Genomic DNA, 13,336 nt, shown 5'->3' with positions numbered 1-13,336 from the left:
GGGTTACGATTCGAGAGTGGTTCACTCGCTGATACTTTGCGTACTTTGTCCGGTAGATACGGCTGAGTTAACGATCGAAAGTATTCGAAAATTTAAAGCTTTAGAGCTATTCGTTGATCCTTTGCACTCTTATCATCTCTGTAACTGAGCTAAAGATTGGGAGTATTCGAATTTCTTCACCGACACTGCACTTTTTGTATCCAGTAGATATAACCAGGTTCAAATATTTGACCGATCGAATATTTCAAAGAATCTTTCGCACCAGTCTACGGTTTATAACTTCGTTTATACCGAGTAACCCATTCCTAACCAAGATCTAATCCTAACCTTGGTTTCACGCGAGAATCGGTGTGTCGCCTATATGCGAACATATACGGTAGCGAACGTGTTAAGGAACATCCACCCTCCATCATCACCCCAGAAGTGCTGTTCACGTCACTCGGTGTTAATCGTGATGTTGTCCGTGGTGTTAATCGACATTGACTTGGTGTTGGCTACCGGCCAGGGATCTGCAATTTCCAGAGGTGCCCGAACCATCGAAAATTCGCCAATAGCGCACGGAAGTTCTTACAACATCCTGTTGGACGATCACCCATCCCACCGGTTGTAACCAAAGCAGTTTAATTCGATGATCGTACAAGGACCAGAGCCATCTGCGCGGTGCCATCTTGCTGCAACCCTGTTGCCTTGTCCTTGGGCGACCGGTTTAACTAGTTAACGCCTGAATTGGATTTTAAGTTGTAACGCCAAGTAATGGAAACCGTTCAAGGTGGGGAAAATTTGATCAATTTCGATCGTAGTCGCATCGACGTCACTGTGCCTCGAATCCGTGCAGCTGGGGACACCTTATCGTAATCGTCATTGCTTACTCATTACGCGTTACTAGATATTGGAAACTCAGTGGTAACGTCGCGATCATCAGAATTGTTCAGTTACTGCGTGTTACTAGCTATTAGAGATTTAACGGTACCCGCAACAGTCTTTCGCGGTACGATAACTTCGTACGAATTCTATAACAGTTCGTGAACTTGTAACAGTCACGAAAGATAGTACGGACCATTGAAGCTATTGCTCGAAATCTGAATGTATATTGTTCGAAGTAGCACGTGGATTACTCGTATCAATATTCCACAAGGTGACGAAAATAATTATAAACATCGTCTGAAAACGAATAATTCTTTTTCTCAATATTCCATACGAAAGTTTCGGTCTCTCTGCGGTGATTTTATTTCGACAGAAAGGACGATCTTCTCAGATAAGAAGGATAAGTTCCAACGGTTCAATTATTAAACATTTGAAAGTACATATTTTGAATAATTTTATCCTTTGTTAACGAAACTTTGATGTGAATGTATTGCTCAAATTCTTTACGTCAAACATTCACGACATCGACTTTCGTGAGAGATTTCGTGACAAAAGATTATTCGTGAAAGTAACGCCTAGTAGTTACTCCGGGAGGCAAAGAATATCAATGTTTGATATCAAACGGAAAATACGGTACTGTTTTAACACGGTTCTGGTCGTTGAGGTAACACCAGGCTCGAGTGTACCTCTCTCTCTCTCTCTCTCTCTCTCTCTCTCTCTTCGTTTATTTATTTTTATCAACCGTCGTCGACTACCACGGCAATTCAGATCCGCAGTTTAGATCCGCACCAATATCAATAACACGGCGGTTCCCCTTAGAACCAAACCACCTAAGCTCTAACCGTGCTCAACGCAGCTTAACCGCCCGGGTCATTGGACAAGGTACCGTGTCTCCTGCGGCGGTAGCGTCCCGGTGTTCCAAGTTTTGTTGCCGTGGCACCGAAAACGATGCCTTTAATTCCACGAATTTCTCGTCGTTTGGTAAAAGATAACCGGCGATTATAATAATCGTGGTCCCTCGGAATTCAACGATCCCCGTTACCCACGAAATAGCATTCCCGACAAGTTCTCGGGCTCTCTCTCCCGAGCATAGTTTCCAGAAAGCGGGCCACGGTAGTTTGAATTTTAATATATCGTCCTTACCAACGAAATATATTCGCAACGATTTATCTCCCGCATCTTGGCTGTTTCCATCGGGACGATCTCGTCGCGAAATAATTGCCGTCAAATCGCTCGGAACGATATCTCCCGAAGGCTGTACATTAGCACCGATGGAAGCACACATCGTCGACTCGGTATAATAAATTTCCACGAATCACGGGCCAGGAATCTCCCAACGCGGGAGCGGAAAACTCGTTGCCGATTTCCCCGCGAATTATAACCGCTCGATCGAACAAGGCTAACTCGGTGTTTTTCTTTTTCTTTCTTCTTCCTTTTCTTTCTTTCTCGGTTTTTATCGATTCGCCTCGAACACAATCGGGACGCGTTTATTTCATTAGAAATCAGGTTGCCGTGCCTCTGCAATCATTTTCCGGATCAGTCGTTCCACGGACCGCAACGGTTTCGATTCCTCGCGTTCTACGCGCCGGATCCCAGATGTTTCGGAATTTATGTCGCGCTCGCGCGCGCATACACACACGGGAAGCAATCGAATTAAAAGTCTGCCCCCGCAACTTCCGGCGTGGAGCGCGTTCCCATAGGGGCGGACGGAAACGTTTTAACCTTGAAACAAGGAAGTGCGGCCGAGTTAGCTGGCCGAGCGACTGTCCACAGGTCCGTGGCTGTTTTCCATCGGTGGTAAAAACCGATAATGGGCCGCAAACCCATCGACGCTGACCGTTTTAATGAAACTATTATAACGTTCGTGGCGCGTTCGTTGAAGAACGGAGGATTCGCGAGAAAATAGTTCGTAGCGACTTCAAACCGGGGTGACGCTTGAAATTCGTCACTGACAATGATCGTCTCGTTAATTTATCCCCTCTTCTCTCGCGCGAAGGTCTTCTCTGTGTTATGGAGTAGCACCGTTTTCTACTGCAAATAATTTTGTTATTCGTTGAGTGAAATTTAACCCTTTACGCTCGAAAGGTGATTCTCGGTGGTTAGAAATTTAGCACAGAAATTTAGAATCGTAGATAATTTTTGCTACGAGAGATTTCGTCGATTTCGTCAGAGATGAATCTTCGAACGCGGAGGGTTGAATTTAATTCTCAAACGATTCAACGAACCTTCCTTTTAAAGTATAGGCGATATTGTTAGAGCGATTGACGTTTTCGAGGGAGAAAATGGGAAATATTCCCTCGAAAACGGGGCGAGTGGAGATTTTTGTCTCTGAACCGGAGATGAAACTCCCAAGATAGAGTAACAAAGAACGAGCGAGATATACAGTCAACTGCTTTCGAACCTAACCTCAAAGCCCACCGTAGAAATATTTTGCAACGCTTTGAGAGATTTCAGCGCAGATTACCCGCGTATTTAACGGTTTTGGAAAGTTCTGAATATCAAATTTGAAACTCGACGCGGGGAAATAAAATTTTATCGCGCAAAAATGATAATACGTCCACGAGAAACTCGCGACGAAAGAGTATTTTAATTCGAACGACCGAACGCTTCGTTATTATCCCCCTCTGGAGCTAAATGACTTCGATATTTACCAGTTTTGTCGAAATTTTTCAACGAACGTTTCGGATATTCCACGTTTTCGGTATTTGACCTCTGATATTTTTCGATTACAGCGTTCCGTATTGCTTATTCATCAGTATCGATACGTATTCTTCTAATTTCCCGGTACTTTTTCCTGTTTTTTTTTTCTTTTTTTTCTTTTATTTACCTTTTTTTAATTGGATTTTGCGCGGAGCTCGTTCGTTAAATTGTTAACGCTTCGGCAGCGAATTTCCGTAATTTTAGGGCGCAGATATTCGCCATGCCGAATAATATTTTCGCCGAACACTGTTTCCCGTACAATTTAATCGGGAAAGTAATTTCGTACGTGTAAAGCGGCGCAAGGTTTCAGCGAAGGAAATAGCTTACAATTATTTGCAATTAACGGTTATTATCTGCGATTAACTGTTACCATTGTAAACGTTGCCCTGATTTTCCGAGCGAGTTCCATTGTTCGTAAAGCAAGTGCGATGATTCCGTAGCAATGGTTCTGTTACTAATACGCTTCCACAAATGCTCGAGAAGCCGATTATCCAGCAACTTACAATATTATTTGCAAACACAATATGCATTGTACCATGTAGATATTGTATGTATTTGCGTTTGCGAATCTACACTTGGAGATTTCGCGCATCTCTCCTGCGCGTCGTCTTTTTGCACATTTATCCATCTTGTATCTCGTATCTTGTACTAAATAATTATTTATTCTGGGATTGTAGAGGAATTTTCAAAAAAGTTTTCACCAAATTGTTTTCTCACTCGGTGGATCAATTTGCGGTTAAATTTACCCGTATCGAAGTTTTCGAAACTGCTGACCACCAGTGTAAAAATGCACAAGACGTCTCGAAGGAGTCTCGTTCAAAGCGTTCAAAGGATGCTGCTTCTCCTTCAACTGCCGCGTAAAGCCAGCTACGTGTCCGTAACGGTTAGAATAATAATCTTGCATACTGTATTAAACGCATCAAGTCCGTTCGCGTGAACGGTAACTGCGGGGGCATTCTGCGCGGAATGTGTATATACGCAGGTATGTTACATATTGCGCGTGTCGCTTCAAATTCGCGAAATGCTGCGTTTAAGACCCGCCGCTGAGAATTCGTGGAAAACGTATATTCTCAGCCTGTCCCGAGGAAAATTCCACGGAAGGAAATCGTTTCATAACGTTTCGCGGCTCACGCCGTCTCGCACAGGTACACCTGATCTCCAGTTTGCCCTACCGGGAGGGGATATCCAAACATTTGAATTAAAGCGAATAACTGGAATTCTTTTTGCGCAAAATCGAGCTCTAGATTCCTGGAAACGTTGCTGGTTGAAAAAGTTTTAATTACACAACAAAAAAAAAAAAAAAAGAGACAATATACAGAGTTTTTATTACGCGTTTGAAACTTAATCGGAATAGAAGAATTCATCGCGACTGCGAGTATGTAACGTTTACGATGGGGAGTGATTATTTTGAAATATTTGTTTTCTAGAATGTTTTAGAAATTTGTCGTGTACGAAGTATAGGACGAGTAGCTTTACTTTTTTGTGAAGATAAAAAATAATCTTAAGGGTTAAAATTTCAAAGTTCTTCGAATCGAAGATCGCGAGAAAATGATTGGAAAAGTTTTGTGGATCGTTGCTCCGCGATCGAGTCGTTGAAAAAGTTGTTCAAGAGTCACGCGCCACGAACACCGCGGTTGTTGTGAACCAATTAAATTTCGGTAGAGTCAAGGTGCTCCTCAACCGTACGAAACTCAAGCTTCTGGTTAAACGATTGGTTTTAAAGAAACGACGCGTCGTACTTTTTCATTACTTTCACGGGGGTGTACGGTTCGAGAAAAGAACGAACTCTATCGAACGACTCTGAATTTTGAACGTTCAAAGGGTTGTTGCAACCTACGCAATATTTCGAACGGGCATCGAATTCACAGACCGCGTGATAGTGGAACGAACCTTTAATTTCCCAAGCAGCGAACGAAATTCTCGGAACAGGATGGCAATAGCCACGCTAATGGATCGTGGTTTACATACGGATTCCATTGCTAGCATCCCCGGAGTGGTTATCCATCTGCGCTTTCACGTATCAGCGGCTTCCCTTCCTTCCTGTCCACGGTGCCGCGTTCGCGTCGAAGTTATCGCTTCCTACGGAAACGTGTAACTCGTATCGCGAGTCACCGACGGTGAACTTTTATCGCCGATAGCAACGAACCGTGAACTCTAATCGTCGATCACGACAAACCGCGATGACGAAGATGACCACGAGTCGTGAATTTCTCGAAGCTTTCGTTGCACACGACGAAGAATCGTGAATTTTTCTCAACGACGAGGACCAATCGCGAGCTCTTATCGTCTATGAGAACAAATCGCGCGTTCTTATCATCGACGAGGGCAAATCGTGAGCTTTTATCCTCGATCGCGACTAATTGTGAGCTTTCGAGGAAGAATCGCGAGCTCGTTTCACCCACGAGGACAAATCGTGAGCGTTTATCGTCGATGAAGAACGAATCGCGAGCTCTTATCGTCGATGAGGGCAAATCGTGACCTTTTATCGTCGATCGCAACTAATTGTAAGCTTTCGTCGCAAATGAGGAAGAATCGCGAGCTCGTTTCACCCAGGAGGACAAATCCTGAGCGTTTATCGTCAATGAAGAACGAATTGCGAGCTCTTATCGTCGATGAGGACAAATCGTGACCTTTTATCGTCGATCGCAACTAATTGTAAGCTTTCGTCGCAAACGAGGAAGAATCGCGAGCTCGTTTCACCGACGAGGACAAATCGTGAGCGTTTATCGTCGATGAAGAACGAAAAGCGAGCTCTTATCGTCTATGAGAACAAATCGCGCGTTCTTATCATCGACGAGGGCAAATCGTGAGCTTTTATCCTCGATCGCGACTAATTGTGAGCTTTCGAGGAAGAATCGCGAGCTCGTTTCACCGACGAGGACAAATCGTGAGCGTTTATCGTCGATGAAGAACGAATCGCGAGCTCTTATCGTCGATGAGGGCAAATCGTGACCTTTTATCGTCGATCGCAACTAATTGTAAGCTTTCGTCGCAAACGAGGAAGAATCGCGAGCTCGTTTCACCGACGAGGACAAATCGTGAGCGTTTATCGTCGATGAAGAACGAAAAGCGAGCTCTTATCGTCGACGACTGCGTAAAACGAACGACGCGAATCTCGGCATTCGAAGTTTGTCGCGCGGCGATTGCTTTCGTCGTAGATCGTAATTAGAAATGCGCGGAAAACGAGTTTTAGTCGCGCGTGTGTGTACGTGTACGCGTGTGTTGGCCCCAGCCAGACGCGCGAAACGAACACACGGGCGATTTAGTTGCGAGACTTTCCTTTGAAGCCATCGGCCGATAGTTTCGTGTGTCGCTGAACGCGCCGAAGTAAAACGATAGTCCGGGTAGTCATTATTGGAAGGGGACTAGCAATTTACGGCTTAAGTGTCAATCGCAGGGCGGATACCAACGCTACAGTTAATTCGCTTTGATTCCTACCCTCTTGCACACGCTCCCCCACACCGCACCGGGCCTTTCGTGTAACGAGCTCGATATCGTGAACTTCGTGGCCGGGAAAGAGCAATTGCCTACCCTACCTAGCGGAGCGTTCCTCGAGCCGCGATGACTCATCGAGAATGAGTTTTGCGTGGAAGGCTGTTGAAACCGAAATGCGCCAAGACACGGATCAGGGACTTGGCCCGTAATTTGTGAAACTTTGCAATATATCGACATCAAAGACTGCGGTACCAATACTGAACGTCACGGATTATGAATATTTGTACGCGATGGTGGTTACTTTCGGGTAAATTAGCGACGAAGATTGCGGCGGTGTGAAAATTTCGCAGACATTGAAATCGTTTGGAACGTTCACCGGGAAATTCGGACGATCAAAATTACGAGAAGTAACTAAAAGTTGAATACCAGAGTGGAAGTACGAAGGGCGAGTGTCGAAGTAGGAATATTTTTCCAATCATGTGCTACGCGTTATTGTCGATAATATTAGAGATGATTATCCATCGACAATTATAAATACGTTTGCTACTTTCGTAACAGCAACTACGACAAAATGTTTAGCGTTTAGCCTCTATATTACTTATTGGAGTACCGTACCCCAAAAATTCGATTGGCACGTTGTTGACGAATTCGAGAAATAATCCACGAACTTCTTTCGTAATTAACCGGAATTGCGACTCGACATCGTAACTGACCACACTGACATCGTAATACGAAACGCCAAAGTGGGGACACCAACACGTACGTTCAACTTGATGAACCGCAAAAGTGAAAAATTTGCATATCGCCAGGGGCGTGTTAAATTAAAGAAAAACTACGCAGGCCCGAGGGCAACAGGATCCGGGAAAATTAAGAGTCACGGCAACCATCCAAGTTGAGCTTTGATGTTCACAAAGGCTCACTCAATTCCGAGTGGTCAACTGCTCTTGATTACTCTCGAATTACGTACACTTTTTTGGCATTAAAACGTCGGACCGCGAAGTGTGGGTTAAAGTAGGTGTAACGGGATCACGAGGTCAAAATATACAGGATGACTCGCGATATACAGTTCGACCGAATATATCTCTTAACCCGTTCGTTGCTCTTTGGCATCTACAAGAATTTTTTCGATCGGTGCATTAGGTGCATCGAACGTCTATATGAGTTCGGCGAGTACACTCGAGAAATGCAACTGTTGCAATTTGGTGCGTTACAAGATGGATTTAAGATTACAGAGAAATGTACGAGAAAACATTTAAAAAGTTTCATAAATCGTACGTAATCGTAGGAATACAATTACTCAACAATTCGAGAAAGTTTGGTTCGTTGTGTTTTAAAATAATTTTTCCAAACTGTACCCAGAACAGCGTTTTAATATTCAATTCTGTTTGTTCCAGGTAAGAGGCTCTTTTACTTAACATTCTACCTTGATCCTTGGGAAATATTCGAGGGCCGACATTGCGAAGGACGAATATTATAATATTCCCTCTACGAGTGAGTAATATAGAGAGTTAATTTTTTGTCAGTGATTTTTAAAGAACTGCCAAGGTATGTCATTTTTTTTTATAAAGAATAACGTTGAGAGACAGAAAAAAAAGAAACTTGCTTTCAACCGTGTCGTGCTTTTAAACCGTAAAAATCTTGCACACATTTTTCCGTTTCATCGAATTCAAACAGAATATTTAAATATTTTGAAAAAAAAAAAAAAGAAAAAATGTAGTCATTTGGTAATCTGTTCTTGAAATCCCTATTACCCGGTCTTCCGGTAGAATTACGTTATCGCATAAATTCCAAAAGACGTACCGTTCGTTATTACTCTTACCGGACAGAACGAAACGTGACAATACGTGTAAAATAATGTCGGTGAAATCTCGCGCAGAATTTCGCTGGTTTCGAATTCCCAAGCTTTTCATTTTTCCACTTTCTTTTTCGATGTTTTCGCTACCCGACTAGAAGAAGCACTTTTCTTCATTCCACAATATAATATGCTTCTCTTTTTCTTTGGAGAACTCGGGCACCTCGGGGGGTCCGCGTGGTCTATATTTCGAAAAAACACTGGTCTATTCATCGCTGTGGAAATTTCGGTAAAAACACGCGCGTAAACCAAACAGCTTCGAGACCCATTTTCTCGAGAACAAAGACACGGTTTCTCACCGGCCCTCTCCCCGTTACGAAAAAAAATATTATTTTATATTTTCAATTCGTTCTATCCGACGGGAAAAATCTACCCTCTCCGCGGTTCTATAATTCATCGCGGAACCATTCCGCGTTTCCCTCGCGATATTACGTATTCACGCTTCCGTCGTGCATTTGAACGTCATCGTGCCACCGCCACCGCCCCCATCGTGAACCGTTGTACACGGATACTCGTCTGAGCGAAGCACCGAATAATTGTTCCCAAAACGGCGGCCTTTTCCACGAACGATTGACGGTCTCGCGTCTAATTCGCCCGGACCGTTCGTGCCGTGAAAATAGGTTGGATTTGAATAATAGTTCTCTTACATCCGGTTCACACCAGAGGAACGTGCACGGTCATGCAAATTTTGAGTAACTGTTTTAGAATATGTACCGAGCACGGTGCGCGGTGGCTCGTAAACCCCGTGTATATTCAGCCGACACGCCGCTCCAGCTATATAATATGTTAATGACACATCATTAGATCCGACCGCACGTAAACGATCTCGCGGAGCACTTATCAGTTTTTGCCCAGGCCGATGGGAGAGGAGAAAAGAGAGAAAAAAAATGAAAGAAAAAAAAGCAAAAAGAAAGTCCACACCCGGATAAACCGAACAACGTACCCGCGTTTAACGTTCCATGACGGTTTTTCACGACCATGGTAGAAGAACGCGCTTCGGAAAAACCGAAACGAAAATAATAATACTAATAGCGATAATAATAATACGCACTCGGCGTCCGTAAAACGTACAGGCGCGGTGAATGCGAAATATTCGTAAAATTCGCGTTACCGAACCGCGGACGTTACGAGTTTCGTGGAATGGTTCCGGCCGAAGCCCGCGTTGTTGTACACTCGTGGAATTAACCGGGAGAAAATAAAAGTTTTCACCCCTCGATCGAAATATACTTCTGTTCTTACAAACGGGAACGCTCGTTATTCGCGGCGAACCGTCTGCCAACTCTTTTATTAGACCGTTTCAATTTCTCGTTACATGTTAATTTGTATTTCGAAAACTGTTTCCCGGTTGGCGGTTAACGAATCCGAAGCCCCTTCCGCGGCTCGATCGACACGTAACTTTTTAATTACATTGAAAATTCCGCGATTCATCGGTCATGCCGCGAGACAAAAGTTCGCTGTTATTTTCAACGATTCTTAAACTACTCCGATGTTTCGAAACGCGGTACAATAAAATTCTAGCGGTGGGAAATAAAAAAAAAAAACAAGAAGAAAGATATTGCACTCGACGTGCATCGAATAGAACGTACCCCGACATTTCGACAAAAATCCACGTTATTGAGCATTTATTATGCATCGAGAAATTTATTTTTACGAAACGGATATTCCTTTCTTTATTGTCCTCGGGTTTGTCGTATACATTTATTATTCTACGGAGAGAAAGGTTTATTTTAGAAAATAAATACCCGGTAGCCAGAAACACGTTGTTCGTTTTTCTAAACGGTTATGTTCGATGGTCTAATACGCATACGCGTCTCTATGAAAAACGTCGAAACGTTTGTATTGTATAAACGAATCCGCGCGCGTTCGAGTAAAGCGAAACGTTTCTCCGATGTCTTATCGGTATTTGGAAAGAATTGTTTCGCAAAATTAAACGCAACCAGGTCGTCCCGCGCGACAACTTCTGGTACGTGTCTCCTCAAAGAGAACGAAACGCATCACGCGCGCGCGCGCGCGCGCCTTTTTCCCGCCTTTTTGAGATTAATTAAAAATATTTCCATTATTAAAGCACGTCTCGTTCGTTCTTTTTCGATTCTCGTCATTCGACCTCGTTTCTTTGTGAAAATACAACGCGTGTAATTTACAATTAGAAGGGAAGAGAGATTTTTACTCCGTGTCGAAAACGTGGACGCGCGCGCGCGCGAGCGCGCGGTAGTAAAGATTTCACGGGTTCGCGCTTGGAATATTTCCGCTGCAACGAAATCTTCATTACGAATACAAACGCTCTCGTTGGCTCCCGCGCACGGCTTACAATGAGCCACTTTTATTCGCGCGTTTCATACTTTGGCAATTACGGTACCCGCGGTATCAAAAAGTACCTTTACCGCGTATTGGAACACGTGACGTGCAATTTGACGCTCGAACGCTCAAATTCGTAGGAGACGCTACAGTACGCGCGCGAGGAAATTGCACCCAGGGATAACAGCGAATTTGATCTGTTCGAGAGCAATCTTCTCCCGTGCGTACTGTAGGACTTACTTTGTATCGTAGAAAGGACTTTCCAATTTTTTTTCTACCGTACTAAAAGGTCTACATAATTTCTGCTCTCCGTGCATCGGTTTATCCTTGTTTCGTTAAGATTTCAACGCTGTTCAAATATCGACAAACCTGAACCAGATGCAATCTTCTCGCACGTGTACTGTAGGTCTTACTTTGTAAAGCAGACTTTCTAATTTTCGTTTCTAACGCTAAAAGATCTATGTAATTCCTGTCCCATGCATCAATTTACCAGCACTTTTATTAACATTTCCACGTCGTTACTTCAGATAATGACAAATCTCTAGCGAGACGGACACATTAACGTACGATTACTTCCAAAGATTACTCCTTCACGGTTGACACCGTCACGTTCGTTACGATTACGAGACGTAAAAAGAAACTACTGTCACTTTGCTCGGCAGATTTTCCTCTATCGTTTCTGTGTCTATCATTCGTTGAAACCGAATGGAACAAGAACGGCGAGCAATTGGAGGAAAAGATTTCATATAAAACGGAACATTTTCGGTTCAATCCGTTGGAAGGTGTGTAATTTTTATCGATATTTTATTACTCCGGTAACAATTCGAAGTGAAAATATCCCTCTGTATCTTTCCAAACGTGTTGCGATCGTAGGCGGTGAAATTAATTTATCGACATTTTTATTCATCTTTCTTGTAGGTTTTCTTCGCTCGAAGAACATCCTTAGGAAAACTTTCCACTATCTCCAATATTTTCCAAGGCAACATCGGAGGGTGGGGGGAGGGTGCAACATCGAATATTTTCACCCCTCGAACTTGAGTTACCGTGGCTAAGGAAGAAGAAAAAAAAAAAACTACTCTACCAGTATCCCGTATATCTGATCGCTCCGCAAACCTTGCAAAGTTTCGCAAGAATCTACCATTGAGGGTGAGGTGGGGGCGTACTTCGGGGGATGTTGTCAGTACCGGATCGCTTGCAGTTTGCAGTATGCGCGCGTGCGAACGAAATGAAGAAAAAAAAAAAGTGAAACGCGTTTTCGATTCCCGACGTTTCTGACAACTTCTGAGAGGGTGGGGGAGCGAGATGTTTGATTCCACGATGGCGGGGTAGAATTGCTCGGGGAAACCGGATGTACACAGACCCGACGGCCCTCAAAAATGAAAGTCGACGTGGAAATCGCGGTCTTCGCGGTGGTTGAAGAACGGAGGGGAAAAAGAGGGAGAGTGGGGACAGAAAGAGAGTGTAGTAGGAGAAAGATAGAAAGAATGAAAGAGAGAGAGTGGAGGCAGAAAGAGAGACTAGTGAGAGGAAAAGGGAGAGAGTGGAGGCAGAAAGAGAGACTAGTGAGGGGAAAAGAGAGAGAGTGGAGGCAGAAAGAGAGACTAGTGAGAGAGTAGTGGGAAAAAGGAAGAGAGAGGGAGTGGAGGCAGAAAGAGAGACTAGTGAGAGAGTAGTGGGAAAAAGGAAGAGAGAGGGAGTGGAGGCAGAAAGAGAGACTAGTGAGAGAAAAAGAGAGAGAGAGAGAGTAATGAGAGAGTAGTGAGAGAAAGAGAAAGAGACAGAGTGAGTAGGGGAAAAAAAGAGAATAGTGGGAGAAAGACAGAGGGATAGTGGGGGAGCTGGAGATCGGAAAGCGATATTTATCGCAGTCACTTTTATCGCGGCACTCGACCGAAATTACAGAGGGAACGCGCAGGCGCGCGCGCGCGGGCGTCGGTTCAACGTCTGTTATTCTTCGCCGTCTGCATCGTGGAGCGTGTCACCGCGATGGAAAAATTTTTTGACGCTCGAGCCCCCTTATCGCTTTTAGCTGTCTCGCGAGCTGCTTCGCGAAGCTTCCATTCGCTTTATCGAGTACACATCTCGAGCGTCGCGCAACCGGCGTAGAAAAGGGGCGGTTGGTTGGCGGGTAGCGTAATTCTCGTTCCTGATCGTCATCGTCATCGTCGTCGTCGTCATCGTCGTCGTCGA

This window comes from Ptiloglossa arizonensis, chromosome 11 (assembly GCF_051014685.1).
Source record: "Ptiloglossa arizonensis isolate GNS036 chromosome 11, iyPtiAriz1_principal, whole genome shotgun sequence".
NCBI classification, from domain to species: Eukaryota; Metazoa; Arthropoda; class Insecta; order Hymenoptera; family Colletidae; genus Ptiloglossa; species Ptiloglossa arizonensis.
The sequence above is the reverse complement of the archived record's forward strand: the minus strand, read 5'-3'. Positions refer to the sequence as shown.